General features: G+C 43.8%; 1 protein-coding gene across 9 annotated transcripts in view; it reads right to left on the reverse strand.

The window, feature by feature from the left end:
- The window catches only part of FOXP1 (forkhead box P1), a 391,349-nt gene that overhangs the window by 335,509 nt on the left and 38,316 nt on the right, over positions 1 to 17,524 (reverse strand). For all 9 annotated transcript variants that reach the window (XM_074603302.1, XM_074603310.1, XM_074603308.1 and 6 more), the window contains exon 2: positions 7,839 to 7,966. The gene's annotated coding sequence lies outside the window, so the exon portion shown is untranslated. The remainder of the gene's footprint in view (positions 1 to 7,838; positions 7,967 to 17,524) is intronic.

The raw sequence follows: 17,524 nt of genomic DNA on the forward strand, positions 1-17,524 counted from the left end.
AGCAACTTAGCTGTTCAGCAGGACATTACTTTATGGTATTTCAAAAAAAACAAAGCCTGGACCTTTTCTCTGTTTATTCAGATGAAATTCTCAATTAAGTTGAGAAGAATAAATCTTCACTTAGTTTGGAAGAGGCCCCGTTGAGACACTGGGAGTTTTGCCTAGCTGAAACACATGGAGAAAAACTTCAGGCTTTGACCCTAAAAAGGCATTGTCAAAAAAATATGTTAAACAAACATGACAGCGGAACATTAATATCCCAAAGATTCACTCCATGTGGGAAAAGAAAAGACTGGGAAGCAAGATGTTTTTTCTAGAGTAAAATTATGGGCTCGGCGTTGGCTTTTTTAATTGATAATTTTGTCTCTCTCTTGTTCAGCTGTAGTCACTTTTGCTCCAAGCAGCGGTGGCAGCAACTTTATTGGTTCCAGTAGAGCTCTGCTGAAAACAATAAGTATCAAGCCCCTAAATACTGTCTGTCTTTCTGCGAGGGTCACATCCTGGGGACCCAGAATCAGGGGGCTATTGAATGCTTGCGAGATGTCAAGAGCAACCCCGGTTGCACGGCACCTCCTTCCCAACAAAAGGCCCCAAACGCTTCAGATGCTCTGCACTACAGTCCTGAACCACACTGTAAAAAGCAATGATGGATATTTTCGTAGAGCAAAGGTCTTCCTTTCATATCTATCTATCTATCTCCTTGCTCAGACTTATCTATTACCTAGCTTGTGAGAACAAAATCCATAAAGGCTTGGCATGGCAGACTCCTGAAGCTGTCTGAAGATACAACCACCACACCCCTGTCAAGAGGGAGTTACAGCTCGGTTTTATAGTCAGCTCTCCCCTCGACACGCTGATGACAGAGCTGCCTCCCTCTACGCTCAGCATCTGGGATTTTACAGCCACTGTATATAAATGGGATTTTCATGACAAACAACTCTGTATTCGGTTTCCTTGTGTATTTGAAAGTGAGAATGATCTCTTAAGGCTCTGCTGGGAAAGAGTATTAATGAAGACAAAGAGTATTTCAGGCTATTTCTCCCAGGAGCATTATCACGATGACAATATAATGACTTTGTCCTACGCAAGTACTTTAAGTCCATGTCCTCCTCCCAAAGCAGCTCTTCAGGAACCCCCTGTACACACGCTCCCCATGACAGCCATCACAGCCCCCTCCCCATGGCCAGCAGCCCACCAGCCTGCCACCACCTGAAGAGGACAGGATCTGCCATCAGCTCAGAGAGCTTTCCCCAGTTTCTCATTTCATAAGCCCTCCCTGGAGATGTTTGCTTTTGTCTAAATATTATAAACCTCGGTACGACAAAGACTTAATAAACCCTGTTGCCTTTTCACTTTGCACAGCGTCTGTCTCCTCTCACCCTACCTCGCGGCTCATGCAAATGTCAGAGTGAGAACAGTTTTTACATCTCCTCGGGTCGCCCCAGAGTGATATAAGCAAAGGTAAACAAACTGCTGAAGTCTGGGTATTTTTACTTCAGATGGGATGTAAATCAGTGGATGAAAGCTGGGAATAAACTGGCAATACGAGGACAGCTTATTGAAGTTTCCTCCCCCAGCTCAGTGTTCCCTCAATGTAATATAGCTGACATCACCCTACACACTAAAGGAAAGAAAAAAACCCACAATGCAAAGACACACAAATATTTCCCCCAAAGTCAATGACACTCTTCCTTCAAGATGTTTGGCCAGCTCTTACAAAAAGAGAAAAGCACTCCCCTACCAAAGGCAGGTATCTTCACCTGTAAGCACTCAGGAGGAGACCGGACACCACCCTGTGTTCTCAGGATGGGCACGATCTTCACGTGGGATACTCCAACAAGGACACCAGACGCCACGAGCACTTGGGATGGGCATAAACTCCAGATGGGACACCCCAATGCAGCAGAACTTAGGATACAGAGGGTCCTCAGTTCCTGCCATACCACATACGCCACTCCTCAAACAACCACCAGAGCAAGAGCTTCTTCCCAAAGCTCAAATCAGAAAATGACTGGTCCTGTGCAGACCTGAAAGCCCCTGGCAAAATGGGTTTTGAGGAGCAGTAGCTCCAGCTGCCACCTAATTGTCTCACCACTGGGTGCCCCAAGCCCACAACCTCCTCACACCATTATCTCCTGGCAGAAAGACGTTACGTGCTTCCACTCTTCCCTCCCTGCCTCCTTGTTTAAAGCTTTCTGGCTGCTGGTGAGGAAATGAGTCTGCCTTACTCTACCTTTCTCTCCATCACCTTGCTGTCTGTGAGGACCGGTGAGAAAATGTTTCAGCTGCTCTTACACTTCCACAGCATCCATTTCCTGAGGCCCTTATGGAAAAAAAAAAGGCTGTCTCCCATCTCCCGCTTTTTTTTTTTTTTTGATGATAGCTTTATCAGATAAGAGCACGAAGCAGGAATGATCCTGTAAAGCTGTTACCAATACCCAAAGGTATCTGAATAGTAGCAGTGAGACAGAGATCATGCTCATTGCGTTCACCCACCGACGGGCAAAGCCTGAACAGCAACCAAGGGACCAGCAAAGCCTGTCTACTAAAAAGCGTATCATTACTTTAACCTGCCATCAATAGTTGTTTGGCTTTTCTGATTTTCTGTGTGCACGTTGTATTTTTTTATATTTTATAAGTTAAAACCTGCTGAAATTCAATGGCTCCAGACACAGCAGTGCCAAGGAAAAGGATCCTCTGGTCCCTGAGAGGGACTTTTCTCAGTGCTGGCTTGACACATGAAATCTGTTTCTTCAATTATGTCTTCCCTCTTACCTATTTTAGACGTGATAGTGTGAAAACATAATAAAAGCTCATGGAAAAAAAATCAAGGAAGCTGAGAAAGTATTATTCAGATCATATTTAGAGGCCTTGGCTCACAAATGCTTTATACCAGGAGGAAAGCCGCTTGCACACCCCAGCTCTGCCCCTGCACCATGCCAGCCAGTGCAGGCTCTCACACCTTCCCAAAGCACCAGCATCTCCACCTTCAGCAGCGTAAAAACTGCCCTGTTCAATAAAAACACCGTTACTCCAATACAAAACTCCAGCTGCAAAACCCACTTTGTACTGTGTCCTGGCTTGAGATAGAACAAAGCCAATCTTCTTTTCAGAAATTTTACTTTTCACCTAAGTCTCTTCTAACTGACTGTTAACGTTTTGCATCCGATGAGGTGCCAGTGTTTTACAAGGTTGTCATACACACACTTGTGATCCACGCCAACTCAGAACTTCACGATGCTACGTGACATCTCCGCTGTGCCACTCCTAGTTCAAAATATATCTTTAAGCATCCGTGGTATCAACTAGGGGATTAAATTTAAGCATGCGCTAAAAAACTCTACCAAGCCAGGGTGAAACCTTGCGGATAAAAGCTCTGCTCAGGACTTACAGTTCACCGCTTCCACACAGTAAAAAAATCTCTTCCTGTTAAGTGATTTATCAGAATAATGGATATTTGTATGATAGAAGAGATTACTTGAAAAATTGTCCCAAGCAACCATTATAGTCATAGCAAAGTCAGGGCTTGTTCTACTACCACAACAAAAATTCTGTATTTGGTTTCGTAAATATCAAGCGATGAAAAATACCGCTAATTCGGCCAGGGTAGGAGTCTACAATAAAGCCCTCGTTTTAGGTGTGAGAAGATTTTTGTACTTAGAAGGCGTGAAATTCCCCTTTCTCCTGGTGACAAGAAATGCCCCTTGATGCCCCATCTCCTCCAGGACATTGCCAAAGTGGAAATAATTTTCAAAACTAATATGTACACGGAGTAACATGGTTAACATCATCCAATGAATTTAGATCCACCTACATGGTATAAATATATCTAGATAAACTGTCACCTTCAGCAGAATTCATTAAAATAATGTTGTATCTTCCTTGTTAAATGTAATTTTTTTAATTGAAATTTAATCTTACTGTATTATTTGGTAGATTTTTAATTGACATTTGTAGTAATTAATTGGTAAGCATTACAGCTTTGTCTGAAGAATTTAAAACTAAATTTGACATCGAGATTGGCCAGCCACTGCTATGAGGTGCCTGCTGGGAGCATTTCATCATCCTCCCAGCCCCTCCTGCTGATCAGAGGTGGGAGATGATGGTCTCTTTCTTACAGTCATGAATTACATTACTAATGTATTCCATTACCACCACGCAAATGTCATGTTAATTCCTGATCATCATCAAGTCAGACAATGGTTTCCACGCTGGCACCCAGCCAATTAGCGGTGTGGAAAAATATTCCGCCAATTATATAACTTGAATTAGGTTAAGGACTCAAGAGAAAGCAAAATAAATGCTTTGAAAATACTTCTGAGATAAAATGTAAGTTGACACTGTCTTCATGTGCTATAGCCGATGTTATACAATCTGATAGGCAGCTGCCAACATTCATAACTGTTTATTAAATCTAGCCTCTCTTTATGGTGGCAGCTAAGATCTGTATTTTTACCAATATTAGGTTCATTGTGTTATGAAAAAAGACCAAAATACTTAGGAGCATTCACACCAGCTTATAAAACATATTATGTAGTATATTAAATTGTTAAAATTACTTCTTCGCTCCTCCCCCCCTGCCACAGGGAAAGTTCCATGGACAGAAAAGTTTCATCAAAACAAAGTCTTTCTGTAGCCGCTGATGCTCTACAGGAGCAAGAGAGATCCTGCGAGGACAGAAGTGCCACCTCCGGGCTGCTGCCACCTCTCCCGCCATGCGGCTCTGCCAGGGGATGCCAGCCTTGGCTACTGGAACTCTGTCCCACTCCCCCATCCCACCGAAACCTGTCTGGGTTAGCACAACCCACTGACCTGGGGGAACCCACTCCTGTTCCATCGCTGCAGACAAACCCTTCGGCTTTTGCCTCCCAGCTATCACAAGAAGCACCACGGGCAGATAAAGTCCTCTGTGTAACCAGGACCCAGCCACCAGAGGAGATGACTGCAGCAGGAGAGGGGCAGCCCTGCAAGAAAAGGTCACCACAAAGCCTGGTGGAAGCGTCTCTGGCCACGCAGAGACTCAGCAGGTTTTAACCCTGCGACAGCCTGGCGTGCTCAGTGCCGAGAACCGCCAGCAACTCGCCGCACCACCAGGTTTTTAGTACCACCCCATTATTTTGATTTGTTCTGTTCTTAACTCAATTTATCCTACAGGCATGGTTATCTCCAATTTAAAAACGTACACAGCACCAGTTCTCCGACTTCAAAAATTTATAACGATGAGCAATTTGTTAAAACCTTTTACCGTGTCTATCTGTCTCATTTTCCTAGGTGCTGCGATGAGGCAATTCACTGTTCTGGCTGCTTACCCTAGATGACCTTTGCCTGCAATAAAATGGTATACAACTAAATGCTCCGCTTTAAATAAAACCCTTGCCTCTTCAAAAGGTCCTACGTATTCAGTCAACACAATCAGCAGAAACCACATTTGGTTACTCAATAAGCTGGAAACTTCTAAAACGTGTACGGCAGTGAATGAATTCCTGACATCACCAGGGACACTCGAGTCGGGAACAAGAGAGACTGCCGAGAAGTGGCTCTTGCTGCAGCCGGAGAAAGGATCACTCCTTTAAGCTGAACTCTCAAGGAAAACGAGAACAAAAACTGAATTAGCTCAACACGTACCCTCTGCAGTCAGCACATTGCTAGGCAACTTACCATCTCTTGATAGAATTATGGTGGAGGGCTGGTCATACATCAGGGTTAAGATGAACACAAGCACCAGTTTTGGCCAACTGCTCCTTTCCAGTGGGACTGCTCAATGCTTGGCCATTTCATATTATTATTTTGCAATATTTTCTAAGCACCTAGAGAGTCTAATGCATTCAGAAGGTATTTTAAAGCTATTATGTGACATGAAAATTTTAAGATAACTGGAAGTAAGTGAATTTTAGGAGGAATAGCACGAGTCTTTTCTTTGTTCAAGTCAGCATTTCGAGAGAGTTAACAATCCTTTTCGTTGCTTTTATTTTTTAATTCTGAAGCTATCCAGAGGGCACGCTACTCAAACACTTTGTCTTTACTCTGGATGCCAGTTGGCCACAGCTCCATACCTCCGTAACTCAACTTGGTATTTCAAGAGGATGCTTCAAAACACCCAGGTCCTTCCATCTGCCACTGGCTGAGACCAGACACAAAGTCTCGTTACAGGCAGTGCCATGGGGCTATCTCAGGACCCAGCGATGTCGCACTTAACCTATGCCAGCCTTAAAAGGGCCTCGATCTTTAATAGCGACTTGGACAACGAGATTGGGACTCCAGGCATTATTTACTGTTATTAAAGATGTATTAAGCAAATGCACAGACTGCTTTAAATAGAGGCACGTACCTTGCATATAACCCCAAGTTTTCCATGCATACTTCATAGGCACCAAGAAATAATTAATTAGCTAACCAGCGTGATTAAAATCAATTGATTCATATGCAACAGAGCGGTGAGAAATTTTTGCATCACTGGAGAAGTCTGGAGTTGGTCCCTGTTTGGGGATCTCAGTCACATCAGTGAGGCTGATAATTCAGACATGAAGGAAACGGAAAGAATCCCTCTCCTGCGTGCACACTTTGAGCTGCCATATGGGTTTATTCAACTGTTTACTACACCAGTCGGTAAAAACTGAACAGCTATTATAATCTTTGCTAAATGACATGGTAATTATGCTACCTCTGGAAAAAAAAAGAGAAAAAAATGGAACTTAAAAAAAAAAAAAATCACAATTCACTGATGTGTGAATTTCTCAGGTTTTATAATCTTTGAATTGAAATGCACTTTCTAACACACAGAGGGATATTAAATATATAATAGAAACCTGAATTTATTTTAAAAAACAATTTGTTCTCCCATTTCCTACACAATTTAATTACACAGATTTCCCAGTTTTGAAAGATTTCTTACACAGACCTTCCAATTCTCCTGTAAAATCAGATGATTCTTGTTTTCCCAACCTCAGTCCTCCGATTAATGAAGGAATATTGCCCCCAGGTATTAAGAGAGGCAACCAGGAGCAGGTGGGTAAGAGGAGAGGGCATGGGAAGGCCCCCCATGCCAGGCTGCTGGGGGACAGCTCAGAAAGGAACAACTGCCACAAGTTTGGCATAAAAGGGACCAACAGGCTTCTTGGCTGGCTAATGTCACAGGGAAATGGCAACTGCTAGTTAACAGAGAAGGGGTTGCCCCACACCACCCTCTCAAGCTTGACCAAGTGCACCCTGGCCAAAATTGGCTATTAAGGGTTCTGTCTCTGTGTTCCTCCAGCAGCACCAATGCCACGCTGAACCGGGCAAGCACATGCAACGAGACAGCTCTCCTGTGTACCAGTGACACCATTTTGTCACTGGGACGCAAGTGCAACAAACTGTGGAGCTAATTATTTGTTGGCAATGGCTCCTTTGAGAGTCCATCATCCGACACATGATGGAGAGGAGACCTCTCCATATTCATATTTAATCATGACACGACTTGCCCACGTAAGCATGTTTAGACCCTGTCTATCTTCAAGGCATCAGTTTGGGGCAGCAGCTTCGCCTGTATCACTGAACTCCGGTTTCACCACCAAAGGCCTCATAGCTCCTAGGATTTGAGGGAATGGGGAGAAGAAAGGGAGTATTTTTTCTGTATTGATAATATTTATTATCAATGCTACATCATTACAATGAAGGTCATTTTTTTTTTTTTTTTAAAAAAAAAAAAAGAATAGTGGTAACTTGCTTTTAAGCACAGACAACACAAAAAAGAAACCCCAAATCCCACCATATTAAAAAGGGGAGAAAAAGGTGAAGGAAAGAGAGATTGTATGAAAAAATAAGTGAGAGTGACTGCAAACTTAGGTTTGACGACTCACCAGTTTTACTTGCAGGCATCACACATATCCATTCATGACTCAGGGCAAATATAGGAAAGGATCGAAACCCTTATCATGGCAAATGTGTCTGGAAGCCGGAGTCACTCAGGAAAAATGTTCTCAGCAGACTGAAAGACAAAAACATGTTTTAAAACTTCACTCGGTTAGAATCATATCAAAGCCTACCGTTTTCCTTTGAAAATAAAAGGTGGTTGTAAATGCTGGAGGGGGGCAACGGGAGTATTTCTACATTACTCTATCACACAGCAGACTTTATTTAGCTTTAAATAGAACTGAAACTTACAATATTAAGAAAGGTTTTTAAAGACACACTTATTTCACATTCGCAACGTGTTCCTCCGACAGGCAAGCTTATGTTCCTTTTAAATACCAAAATGTGTCACCAGCCAAATCCATATTCTGCTCAAAAACACTGCACTGTGCACAAAATCCAGATACTTTAACCTACTTTGCATTATCAAAATATAACCGTGGCTGAATTTCTGAAATATTTACTCTCTGCCTTCACTCACTGCATCCTGATAAAACCTTAACAAAATGTAGAATCTCTTGTTAGCAATAATCTTTCCTCCGAGATAAGGAAAAACACATATAAAAACTATTTGATGTTCAGGGTGAAAAGGCAAAATTTGCAAACATCAGTTAAGAAATACCAATTAGTATGTTTTTTTCCCCAGCTATTGGTAATACAGATTGAGTTTCAGCTTAGCTCAGAGGAAGCTGCTCGCTGTACAAATGAAACATCCATTTTACTAATAAGGATATTTTAAAATAAGATGTATCATTTGTTCACTGGCAAAGTACCCACAGTGAGTAAAAGCTCTTATTCGGGAACATGAACAGAGGTGTTCCCGGGGCTGCTCTGCATCACACCCATGAAACCAGATGGGATTTAAAGAGCAGCTCCAGTCCCTGCCCAAACTGGGGAATGGCACTCGCTGCCCTAACGGATACACCAACATCTGGGACCGCTCTGCTCCCTGGACCACTGCGCAACAGGGACCTGCAGCAATAAACCCCCGAGGGGAAAACAAACTTTGCAGCACGTGAAAATGTCCCACGGGACCTGGGCAGGAAAAATTACAAAAGCAAAAATCACGTGTGGTGCTTCTGACCTCTTCATTCCCCAATCCTCTCCTTCCTCAGCATCCCCAAGGCAGTGGCTGCTCCCAGCCTTTCCACATCTACCAGTGCTTTGGTAGTGGCAAGAACTGCCATCTCCAAATTAACCTCATGCAGTTAATTATTTTGGCAGCCCACTGCAGCTTTCCCAAGGAACATCTGGAAGCTTCTGTCTTAGCAACAACTGCATGAAATTTCGTAAGACAAAAACCAGGTACTTCTCTGGCCCTGGGGCTTTCTCCCATTCTTTGCTGAATGCAATGCAACATCTCAAAGAAGATCACAAGAGTTCAGAAATCTAAATATAGGGATTATGTGAGCCTATTATAAAACTGTGCTACACCAATAAAAATAGATCCAAAAGGGGATTTTAAACAGCATTTATGCCAAACATGACTTCTTTCTCAGAGACTCTGAGATACCTGCAAACCAAGTGACCTGCATCTGGCATCAGCTGTATTTTATTCATGAAGAAGAGAGCACTTGAGAGAAGCAGCTGAGCAGCGTCAGAAACACACATCCAAGACTGGCTTTATTGCTGCTCTTGATGGCAGACACACAGATGGGTACAGAGCTGAGCAGAAAGCTGCATCTACACGTGTTGGGGCAAGATTTCTCCAGCTGACCTGCTGCACTGCAGTATTCAACTGCTTAGTAATCTTTATCCATGATATGTCTGTAGAGCAGGAAAGTATCATTAGCCCCTTTTAGAAGATGAGGAATTGAGGCTCATTTTGGCTAATGCTTACTTGAAAGATTTCATGTTCTTTTGAGACTTCTGAGGCAAATTACTTGTTTAAATAATATATCTGGTCTGCAGCAGACAAGGGCTAAGGTGTACAGAAGCACTGTCCTCACCTCCAAATCATTCTTCTCCTTCACATTCCCCCTCAAACATGAGGAATATCTTGGCATCTTTGCGCCAACAAGCAGATTTGAAAGATGGGAGAGCTTCTACACAAGGAACAAGAAACAGTGTTGGGAGGAGGTAAAGACATCCCATCCCAGCCTGGCCTGTACTCTGACAGTGCCATCAAAAACTGACCTCACCAAAGTATTCCACAAAACATTTCTGCAACCAGGTCTCCCAAGGGAACAAGGCTTACGAACTCACTGTGTACTTTCTGTGCCCAGCCCCACACGCATCTTTTGAATCCCTCGGGATTAACAGGTGCAGAGAGCTCCCAAAGACATGAATTCTCACGGCATTAAGACTGGGGCTTGCACCCCTGGAGGCCTCCAAAGCCATTTGATCAGCAGTCTCCAGCAGCCAGCTGGCTCACCGGTACCCCACCAGCTCCAGGCTGAGCCCTGCCACGAGGGAGCCCAGCATGGCCCCAGGGCACGGAGGCAGCTCAGGCACTTCCATGGACCTCAACACCGGAGAGCCTGGGGAAATCACACGTAGTGCTGAGGGAAAGGGTGGAGGAGGGAGAGGAACAGATAATAGATCGGTTCTGATAAACTGAAGCCTTTAATGATCTGCCCACGCACTTGAGTTCGATCTGGCATTGACAAATTGAAGCTTTTAATGATGCGCCCACACATTTCAGTTGGACACTCCTCTTCTACAACTTTCACAAAAATAGCCTGCTGGGCTAAAGACAGAGAAACTCTAATAACGCTGCCACATAAGCAAAATTCTTGACCATTCTTTGACAAAACTTCTCCTCTGACTGATTCTTTGATGCAACCTCCTATGCAGACCTCCAACACAGACCTCCTTCTGTGCTGCCTTGCTCCCATACCGATTCTCCGAAAGCTACAGCTAAAATAAGGGGCAATGAGATGCAGCAGCTTTAGCATAACCGAAGTACAAAGTCAATCAAACCTTGAAACAGGAATCTGGGCTTCATTAATTCCAGCAATCACAACGTTTTTATTATCACTGTATTAATCAGAATAGGGAACCTATTAATCTGCCCCCAACAAAAATTAATCTTCGTAATATTGAACAGATTTGAAAGACAGGTTTTAATATTTCACTATTTAAATCTCAAAGGCAGAGGCGCACAGCTCAGATGATCTGGCAGACCACTGTGGACTTCATCTCATCAGCATGAGGTCAGCCCTACCACCCTCACCTTTCCCTGATGCTTCCAGCCCCCCTTGCTCATCTTCACCCTGGGGGTCCGGCTGCTCCCGGGGCTTTTGAAGCAACCAAGAGCATCGTTTCATACATCAAACTGCAAAACTGGCTGCAGCACTTGATGCAATTAAAGAGTTGCCAAGAGTTTACACTGTGACCTAAGGAACAGCACAGTGCACCACATCCAGCAGGGCTTGGGTGACACACGCTGGAAACGCCACCCCATGCGAAGGGTGGGCACGAGTGAGCTCTCTGCAATGGGCAGGACAAACCTGACAGGTAGCAGATACACGGCCATGTGTTCAGGGGAATGAGAAGAGGTGCGGAAAAAATTCAGGCGGCTGCAAAACAAGAAAGTATCTGAAATTCCCGTGCTCCACTGGAGCGAATCAGGGATTGCTACCTGGATCCGGCATGGGGTACCTGCAGCAAACCCCCCCAAGCCACCACAGTGAGCTGCAAACACCCTGCTGCTACCAGATGTGGCACTGTAACAGAGCCCAGCTTCAAGGAGAAAACATATGGCAGGGGAAAAGTCCTTACAAAATGAGGGTAAGGAATGGCACGAAATGAGGGTAAGGAGCAGTACGAAATGGAAAGTGGATGAGGAAGTAACGACAAATGTGACTGAAAAAGAGGAAAATGACCCAAAGCATCTCCAGATACCCGTGCCCTGCCTGGGGGTTCTGCTGCTGCTCTTCCGCCACCATCCTGCAGTGGCAACTGCTGCTGGACACGTTATTTTGTTACTTGGCCAGATTTTCATTAAAGCAGCTTTCACCAACATATATACACAAACATACGTAGCTACACATACACCTGGGACTATATTTGGCACAACACATTTCAAAGCCTGATCAAAGGCAGAGCTTCAATCATCTTATGCACCACTTGCATTAGGCTGTTTACTGAGCGCAATCAAACTACAGAATGCTGTTTTAACTAATGATTTCTCAAAGCCATGTTGCACAAAAGAAAACAGGTTCAACTTGTACATCAGTGCCTAAGAGACCGCTCCAAAACAGACAACTGTATGAAAAGTTGTGCCCATGTATACATACATACAAAACTGTTTTTAAGTGACTGTTTTAAATTAGAATAAATCTGTGTTCCACCAATTAAGCTTTGAATGCACGGCTGATATCGCTCGCTATTTTAAACAAGCAGCATAATAAATGCAAAAATTCAAATATTTTAGAGAAAATACTTGGAGAGTCGAGACATTAATTTTGCCATATACAATCTGTTTCCCAGGGATTTAAAAAGCATTATTGCCACCCTGGGTACATTGGAATAAAGATGAAACACCATCCTTTCCTATTTACATGTTAAAAAATACGTGCCTTCTTGCTACAGACTACCCATCTTGCCGATACGCGACTCTGTTAAAAACAATACAGCCCGTCTAGAAAATGCAAAGCCCCAAACTAGATGTGTCCTTGCAAGAATTACTGCACTCTAACAGGTTGTAAGTGGAAATAAAATGTACTGCTGCCTTGTTTATCCTCCCCTCTGGCGAGTGTCCTGGGGGAGCGGGCCGGAGCAGCTGCAGCCCCCCAGGGCCCTGCCTAACCACAGAGCTGTTTACCAACCACCACCACCAAAATAAGGGGAGTAAGATCGGCCGGGAAAGCCTTGGGATCTCAGGATGTCTACATCCAAGTGAAAGAAAATAAAAAACAACCAACCAAAAAACAAACAAACCCAAACAAACAACCAAATGCTCCCCTCCAAAAAAAACAATCAAACCCTATTTTTATTTCTATTTCATATACCCGTATTCGATTGTAGCTTGAGATACTTAGCAATTTCATAAAATCTTCCAATACAGATATAATTTTTACAATTATACCCAAAAAACCTTTTTCTTTCAATCTTTCAATACAGATACAATTTTTCCCATTATATCAGAAAAAACGTTTTCTTTTTTTTTTTTCTTTTTTCTTTAAATACATTGCCATTAGAAACACATGCCCAAAGCATCATTAAAAAGACCACGAAGGCTGCTTGCAGGGGAACTTCACCGCGCCAAGAGGTAACATTTGTTCTCCCCTTTCAGCTGGGATCCACCTCAACTTTTTGATGTTGGTTGGAGCTTTTATTTGCAAATAGAGCAGGGCTGTTTGGGACAGAGGGCTCCTCCGGAGCGTGCCATGTGGCCTGCACAGATGTTCCTTTTATTCCTGTGTCCCACAAGGCTCTGTGGCTCGCTGGTGTTAAACAGATTACGCAAGTAGAACACTTGATTTTGCATGTCCCCCTTTTTTCCAACAGTTGTCTAATTTACTCAACTCGCTTTGGCCCCCCCTCCCTCCCACAATCACTACAGAAAACACAGAAAAATGAGGCAGAAGCAAAGAAGTTTCTCCTCTAAGACCAAAATTTGCAGAAGTGCTCAATTTCTGCAAACAAAGCAGAAACGCAGAACAAAACTCTTATTTAGACGGTAGAGTAACCAGCTCATTAGGTGCCAGGTTCTTCCAAAAAACTTCATCATATCCCAGTAACACCAGTCACTACAAGTATCATAATCTCTCACCCTTATTTAGATGTCCAAATGGAGAATTGAAATTTTTCCAAAAAAAAAAAAAAAAAAAAAAAGAAAAGAAAAAAACCCTAACACCAATTATGGGCGCTAAGCATTTGAAAATCCTTGAAAATCTGGCTTCAACCCGGTCACAAAGAAGGAGCTTAATTTCCCGGCTGTCAGGCATCCCAATCAACAACTGGAGTCAATGGGATCTACACACTACCTTATTAAAAAAAAAAAAACAACAAAAAAACAAAAAAAAAAAAAAAACAGAGCCTAAGAGGCCCATTAAGCAACTTCAGCTACAGGGAGACGAGCTCGCTACAGAGGACAGCAGCTATACGCAGCTTTGTGCATCAGCCGCTTTGCTCTCATGCTTAATTTGATTAATCATTTTGGTATTATCCCCAATTAGAAAAGTGTCTAACAGCAAAAATTATCAAAAAAAAAAAACCAAACCCCAGTTAAGACTAAGACGCATCAGAAAACGGCAGATACTCAACATACAACTACTTGGGACTTCTGGCATTTGCCAAGGATACAAAATTAAAGCTAAAAATTGTGGGCAAATACAAAGGCATTGGTGTTTCATCCAGACTGCGGATTTTGAATTTTTTTTTTTTTTTAATAAACTGAAACCGAATTCCAGATGTTGAAAGTTGGGAAGTAAAAACTGCTTTAGCTGTAAAAACACGGAAAGGTGAGACAAAATATTCTGCTGAAATGTAATGATTCTTAGGGATGAAAGTGAAGCCCGTGCACCCCCTCCCCACGAATGAGGTGGGACAGGATTTTTTCCCCCTCTCTGTGCCAAACCAGGTAACGGCATAGGGGCTGCCCATAGTTTCCCTTTAATAAGGGAGAGACTAGAGCAAAAAACCCCAGGAACTCCCTCAGCAGGGAGGGGAGCACATCCCCTGTGTTTCTGATGCAGTGGCAGTCAGCAATGGAGTCCACCAGGACCCTCCAGCACACACAGGCGGCACCTGGCAACTCCACCAGTACGGTAACAGCGGGGCAGGGGACGCTTGGGGATGGAACAAACTAGTACGTCCCAAAAAGATGCACAAACCCACCATTTTCTTTCACCAAACATAGAGTCCAAACCATCCCTGCCTGACACAGCAGAGCCACGCGTGAGGCTCCAGGATGTCCTTCAGCATCCAAATACAATCCAAATTTGGAGCTGCATGACTGGTTCTTGTTTTTAATATATGGGTTCAATCACCACCAACACTCAGGGCTTTTGAAAGCAGAATTCAGGGTAGTGTTTTGAGACCCTGGTTTCACCCCTGTTTATTTCCATCACCGCATCCATAATGCTCTGCACATCACAGAGTATCCTGCAGCATCCCACCAACCGCATCCCAGGAAGACGCCTGATTTCACCCTAAAATTCAGGGACAGCAGCAAATGTTTGGATTCTGATAAGAGGGGGAATATTCATCAGCATACTTCACTAGTGATGCAGTCAAAACTTGCAAACTTAGTCACAGAAATATGACTGGACTTGCCTGCTACCACAAAACAAAGTACCGTCTAGTGGTTAAAATCAGAGGACATGATTCAGGAATGCAAGCCTTTTCAAAGAAGAACTACAACACATGATTAAGTGCTGCTGAAGTCAATAGGCTGATTCAGAGACCAACTTTTGGAGCGATGGATAATACTCCCCACATTGCCATATGGCTCTCAGTCAAACTTCCTAGAAGCATTTGCTAATACCGGGTTCCACCACAGCTTTTGGGAGGCCTGCTTTTCCTTTGCCTTTTTTTTTTTTTTATTCCTCTTTCTTATTTTAAACCTACGCCTGGGATGATCTTCACCCACTCTGAAGATCCTCTGGGCTCTCACCGACTGAGAGAGAACACCCAACCATGATTACTGCAGGGTGGTGCAGACTCACGCAATAATTAAGAGTCTCAAATTAAAGGTTATCTATAAATAATGAATAAATGCAAATATACATGTTATATAATCTATAAATAATATAAATATATAATATAAATACGTAAAAGGAATATATAATATATAAAATAAGAAATGTGGGTATATAAATAACCAATATGCAAATTTATTATAATCCAAACGCACTTTTTGTGGCGTTTAGTAAAGGGTACACGAGCCTGTTACAGCAACGAAATGCAGCGTGTGCCTCTTGGCCGGCCGAGGGAGTTTCTGCAAACAATCCCAATCCCACCTCAAAACTTCTGAACCCGCTGCCTTTACAACTTGGAAATATTTCACGTCTCCTGCCAGCTCCCCCATGCACTGCTACAGTAAAATCTGCCATGGCAGGTTTGCTATTTCTTATCCTTTTAATCTATATTGTGCCCAGATAGCAGCCACTTGTCACAGCCTCCTGCGAAGCGGTGACAGCGCCACGGCCAGTGAAGACATTGACCCCCCGGGGCAGGCAGCACTGCTGCCCCACACGGAGCCAAACGTGTCCCCAAGGTTCTCCTCATCTCCCTGGGATGCCACCCAGCAGCACATCCTGCTCTCCAGCTATCCTCAAGCCTGCCCATGCAAACCACCAGCAAACCAAACCTTGGAGCAAGACAAATGGCTACCTCGGAGCACGCGAGTTAACATTTGTCACAACTCAGTTACAATTTTTACTTGTATTTATTCGATGGGGAAGGAGGAAACCACCAGCAGAGCCACCCACTGACTGGCTGTGCCCTCCCCAAGCCACCAGACTGACATATTCCACTAATTTTGCGCATTTCCTAATCTTTGCAAAGGTTGAAAAGTTATTCTTTACGTTTAGTCACAGAAAAGAAGAAATAAAACAAAAGCCCAATGAATTCTTGTTGGCTTTTTGAAAGACTTTATCATACAGATAAGGCATAACATCATTTTTAAGCCGTTTGAAAACACCCTGTGACTTCCTACAATTAAATAAATGTAATCCCAGCCCAAGTCAGCCCTCCCAGCCATCTTGTCTTTAAGGCAATGGGGAAAGAAGAGGCACTAAGACATACAGCACTTTTTCTGGCTATTAAAATATTTCTCCTTATTCAATATCTAAATTAAATCAAATGGAGTATACTAAGTAAGCCCATAAGACACAGCACATGATGCAAGAGTCTTAAAATCCTTATCTACTGAGCACTCCAGCTTAAAGGCTGATATTTTATGTTCCCCTGCAGCGCACGGGGATCCTGCTGGCTTGGCCAGACTAGGAAAAATAAGCTTCGAATGACCAAACGCAACTGCAACTCGAAAAGTAGGAACCAAACCAGACACAACAAACCACAGAGCAGCCGCCCCGGCCCGGCCCGAGCTCGCCCAGCACTGCCGTTCCTTCACCGGCAACACTCCCCGTACGGCTGCCGGCTTCCCAGGGCTGCTGATAAGATGCTTGCGAGTACCAAGCCAATGAATTGGGTCGTTAATCACAAGATATTTAGCCCGAGATGCACAGGGTGAGGTAAGGCAGAAAGCCGGTGGGCGCTGACGAAGCCACAGATGCACGGAGTTGTGCAAATTTGCTGAATTCCAAAGTTATGAATTCCTCGAGTTTAAGCAATTCTTGAAACGCCGCTGAGCCAAAATCCACAGTCCTGTCTGGATCCTCTCCCAGCGGGTCCCAGTCCTGGGGTGAAAGGATGGCGTGGCGCAGGGGAGCCCACCCCATCGTGTACCCACGGGGGCCATGTGGAAGAGAATAAAGGGCATTTTGGGTCATTTTCTGCCCGTGCAGCCCCACAGACAGCTCACAGGACAGTCATTTCCCTGCTCTGACTGCACATGTTCCCTGCACCCAAATCCGCATCCCAGGGCAAGCGCTGTGCAGGGTGCAAGCACAAGGAGTACCAAGCATTGCAGAGCCTATAAATATCAGCTTCTCATAACATGCAAATAAAACCTGAATTCAAGACAAAAGTCCAGCGTCCACCCTCCAAGTTTGGATATGTT

Source organism: Larus michahellis, chromosome 10 (assembly GCF_964199755.1).
Source record: "Larus michahellis chromosome 10, bLarMic1.1, whole genome shotgun sequence".
Taxonomy (NCBI): domain Eukaryota; kingdom Metazoa; phylum Chordata; class Aves; order Charadriiformes; family Laridae; genus Larus; species Larus michahellis.